Consider the following 5,476-nt stretch of genomic DNA (forward strand, 5'->3'; position numbering starts at 1 on the left):
CTTACAATCAATTTTATGTTGTATCTTTAATTTCAATATTTTTCTATATATAATTGGATCATTGATTTTATTTTTTAAGGGGTACCAAAATAATACTATACATACATTATAGTAGTTAATTTTTGACAATATCAAATCTTGGCAAATATTTAGAGCATCTGGACTTGACTAACAATGCCAGTAAAAAAAAAATATCACTTGATAAATCAAAAGAATCTTCTAACAATGCTAAAAAAATTCCTTTATTAAGAAAAATTTCATATGGGTATGGGGAAAAATGTAATGCATCAAATGTTTATAGAAGCATGATTTACAAAAAACAAACAAACAAAACCCCCAAAACTACATTACTATTAATGAGAAGATACAGATAAATACCCTAGAGTAGGAAATAAGTAGCCCATTTTATTGAGTAAAAAGAACTACACCTATTAGAATATTCATAAAACATGGTTTATTGAACCAAAAAATTTAAATATGGCAACTTTAAAGATGCTGATAAAACACAAGATTGTTACTACTTTTGAACTAGAAAGAGGAACTGTGATTGGAAATTATTTCAAAACATGAAACAAGAAGTTAATGAGGTTCTCTTCCTTATCGAAAGCTAAGATTTCTTTGGTGGATTTGTGAAAATAAAGTTCATCAAATACCATGTGGTTAAAGTCTGAAAATTTCAAATATTAACTAATAAGCATAGTATTTAGAACTCATACTATTAATCTGTTCATAAAAAAGATTATTTTCAATATTTTCCAATATTTTGATTAAGAAATATAGTAAATAGTTTATCCTACTATTTTTCCAATAATGGTCTTAGGCAGTATTTGTCCTTATGAGACTGAATCAGTTCATTCAGCTAATCCTCTATTCTCTACCAAGTTATGTAGTTTTCAAACTCTTTGTCCTGAGTGCTGCATTGTGTGTCATTGTGTGAATGTACCACAATATCTCAATCCATTCACTTGTAGTTTGACATTTGTGCTATTTCCATGTTCTTGTGATAGTGGGTAACATTGCTGTGAACATTGGTTTAGGGTTGGGAACCAAGGGGTAAGGATGAGTAGGGGTGAAACCACAGAGTACACATTTTGGTGAGGGGAGGGAGGGAGAGGATGAAGGAAACGGGAGTGATCAAGGTGGAACATAAAAAAGATAGTAATAATGGACAAAGTCCATTCATAATAATTTTATAAAGCATAGTGCATAGGAATGATTATATGAAACACAATATGAATGAAGCACAGTAGATATGTACTTTGTAAGCAAACAAACATGATTTTTTTTAAAAAAAAGTATATTAAAATGTATATATATAAGCACTTTTGTAAACCAAGGCCATTCTATTGTTGCTGGTGTTGCAGTTAACTCCAAATCATGATGACTGTGTCTATAGGAGGTCAAACTCCTGCCCAAAATAAGTCAGTTAGAAAAGGACCAACATGGTTTAAGATCACAATTTTAAAATAGGAAGGAAAGATCTCACATGGACCGAATAATTCTTGGTAGTTAACAGAAATGAGAGGAGAGGAAAAGAGACTGAGAATTAGCAAATAGATAAGCTGGGTGAAGAGAAAGACAGTATGTATTTGGACCAGAAATTGTAATTCAATTACATCAATCAATTATAATTACTGTTAGAAAGCACAATATGCAGAGGTTATCAAATAAAAATATAATTACAGTGTTATAAAACAGAATATATGGGTGGGGTAATCATAGGGTCACAAAAATTGATAGGTAGAGGGAGGGGTGAGTAAAGGAAATGGGAAAGATTTGATGTGAAAAACAATGTATAAGAACTTTGTAACTAAACCAGTATAAAATAAAAATTTTATTAAAAAAAATCAAACAAACTCAGAATGTATATGAATGATTGAATTTTTAAAAAGCCCCAAAAACCAATGTGCCTTTTTTTTTTTTCCAAACAGAGACCAGACAAAGCTGTCCATTGTCACCGTTGCTATTCAATATTGTACCGGAAGTACTTTCTAGGGTAATACTACATGGAAATAGAAGGCATCCCAATAGGCAAAGAGACAGTTAAACTGTCATTCTACGTAGATGAAATGACAGCGTACACAGGATTCAACAATAAGAACAACAACAACAACAAAAAGCTAGTTAGTAGATCAATTTAGTACAGTGGCAGGATAAGATCAATATCTAAAAGTCAGTGGGATTCCTCTAAAGGAACAAAAATAACTCAGAAAAGGAAACCAAGAAAGCAACACCATTCATAGTAGCCAACCATAAATTGAGATACTTGGGAGCAAACCTAATAGAGACACAAAAGACATATATGATGAAAACTACAGAACATTTTTGTTAGACACAATAAAAGACCTTAAAAATATGTCCCCTGTTCATAGATAGGAAGTTTCAATATTGTGAAAATGGCAATCCTACCAAAAGCAATCTACATGTTCAATGCAATCCCAATATAGACACCAAATTCATTTTTCAAGAGGATTGAAAGGAAAAAAGGTCAAGTTTATTTGGAGAGAAAAGAGACCCCAAATACGCAAAATACTTCTGAAAAACAAAAATGAAGTGGGAGCCATAGCACCCTCTAACCCCAAAACCTACTAGAAAGCAATAGAAAATCAAACAGCATGATACTCGTACAATGACAGGCACATAGATCAATGAAACAAAATTGAGAGCCTAGAATGGACCCAACTATCTACAGTCAACTGATACTCAACAAGGAAATAAAATCTACCAAATGGGAGAAGACAGCCTCTTCAGCAAATGGTGTTGGCAAAACTGGACTTCCACTTGCAAAAAGCTCCAACAGGATCTACATCTCACACCTTACACAGAAACCAACTCAAGGTGAATCAGAGATCTGGAAATAAAGCCCCAAATCATAAAGTTTAAAAAAAGCAAACTGGCACCAAGCTTAGAAGGCTTAGTCTATGGTATAAAGGGACTGCAAAATATAGCCAGAAATCCACAATCTTAAGAGGATAAAACTGATGAATGGGACTTTCTAAAGACTACATCTCTGTGTTCATCAAAAACTTTTCCCAACAGCATGAAAAGTAAACCTACTGACTGGGAACAAACATTTGGCAATATCATCTGAGTCAAGGGTCTAATAATGAAAGTTTACAGAATCCTACAGAGCCTCCAGAAGAAAAAGGCTAATAATCCAATTATAAAATGGGCAAAAAAACATGGAAAGAATTTTCACAGAGGAAGACATTTGGATGGCCAATAGACACATGAAGAAATGCTCATAATCACTGGCAATAAGAGAGCTGCAAATCAAAACCACAATGAGATACCATCTTACACCAGTAGCCATGCCAAAGTTTAGCAGGGCAGCAAGTAATAAATATTGGAGAGGACATGGTGAGATACAAACTCTTATACATTGTTGGTGGGATATTAAAATGATACAACTACTCTGGAAGACAGTTTGGTATTTCCTCAAAAAGCTACATATAGAAATTTCATATGACTCAATTATAACACTGCTTGGAATAGACCCTGAGAGAATGAGAACTGAGGCGCAGAGACTTTTACACCAATGTAGATAGTAGTGTTGTTTTTTACCACAGCAAGAACATAGTAACAGCCCAAACGCCCAAACACAATGGAATAGATTGAAATATTGTGGCACATTTACACAATGGAATATTTTGCAGCATGCAGGAGCAATCATTTTGTAAGTTACTATGTAGCATGGAAAGAACTGAAGAAGATTATTCTGAGTTAACTAGCAAAGTCTCATAAAGGAAAATACTGCATAAGACCATTATTGTAGAACGAGTATGAGGCTCCAAGGGGGGGGGAAGCTGGGAGCTTAAATATGTGTTCACACAATTTGATGGGTGGAGGGAGGGATGGGATTAAAGAAAGGGGAAAGATCCAGTGTGAAGAGCAATGTATACAAACTTTATGAACTTTATATGAATGTCAATATGTTGATGTTGTTGTTGATTGCCTTTGAGTTGAGAATGACTCATAGCGACCCTATGAACAAAAGGCCTGAAGCACCTCTTACTACTATCGACAAAGTTAATAGAGTTCCGGAGGCATATGGTTTAGGAAATGGATGCCACTTCTGCCTCCAAAAACCCGTATAAAATAAAATAAAATAAAATAAAACAAAACAAAATAAAATAAAAAAACAACAATGTGTTTTGTAATCTTTTGCTCAAAAAATGATTTTGCACCATCTTTGCAATCTTTGCCGTACTTAAATACACAATGGCAATTACAGTGTCAATTCATTTTATTGAGTTTTTCTCAACATCACAGACCCTCTACTATACTTTTTCCCCCAGTCAAATTCAGCAGTGGCACTTTCTGAGTATGTTACTCTCTGATGACAGGCCCCACTTTACACTATACCCAATGTGTGTGAGATTAAGTTTCATCATAGTTGCCTCTAAAGAGAACTCTATTTACACATCTTCTAAAACAGATTAAGGCCACTATACAGTGCCACAAATTTTACTCAATATTACAATTTTTTTAGCATGCTAAAAGGTGAAAACTTATAGAAAATACTGGTTAGAAAGTTTAGGTGACTTACACAAAAGAGATCTTTAGATTAAGATGTTTGCTTTCATTTTCTTCAAGTGTTCCTCACTATGGTCTTGATCCTAATGTTTTTAAAAAACAAGGATATTTGGTTTATTCTGAATCTATTCTCAATACCTGTAACCAAATTGTCTTTCAAAAAGAAGATGTAAATGTCCAAAGAAATAAATAAGAAGTATTAAAAAATAAGTTTGCATTGTATAAATAGTATCAAAGTCATTGGCATGATTTGACCACTACTTCCTAAATGTAATACTTTTACACAAATGTCAAAGAATAAAGAAAAACTAGACATTCTCTACATGTTCACTTTCAGTGAGGGTTAAGCAAAGAGTCTAATGAGCTTGCTTGGTTTGGTTGGCGCTGTGTGTATGTTTTTGTTTCTAAGTCAACTTCAGAGGCTTTGGTCTGGTGGTCCCACGAAACTTTTCTACGTCCCACTTGTTTGCGTTCCCTCTTATACTTTCAAAATAGTGTTGTTGTTCACTGTGTGCCGTTGAGTCAGAATCAACTAGTAGCTGAGGTTACAGTGGAGTTTCAGAGGCTGTAGATTGGGAGGAGATTGTGCACTTTCTCCAGTGGAGCACTGGTGAATTACAATTGTGTGCCTTTGATTTGACAGCCCTTACCAGTAGGTCATAAGAGCTCCAAAAAGATGCACCATTATTTCACAAGTAAATCCCTGTTTTACTCTTCTAATATTGCACTTTTCAGATGTTCTTTTAGATTCAAGAGTTCTTAAAATCTTGATTACTTTAACATTAATATGAGTTTAAATTTGTATCATTGTAAAAGTAAATTTTGAAATTCATGTTTACATATACAGATCCAAACCAGAAATCTGTGAATGCAAGGAACTGTATCTACTCCAACTCCTCATTAATTGACCAGATCACTATTCAATGTAATTATTACAAGA

Source organism: Elephantulus edwardii, unplaced genomic scaffold, assembly GCF_000299155.1.
Source record: "Elephantulus edwardii isolate Elephantulus edwardi_28Jun2011 unplaced genomic scaffold, EleEdw1.0 scaffold00300, whole genome shotgun sequence".
Lineage (NCBI taxonomy): Eukaryota > Metazoa > Chordata > Mammalia > Macroscelidea > Macroscelididae > Elephantulus > Elephantulus edwardii.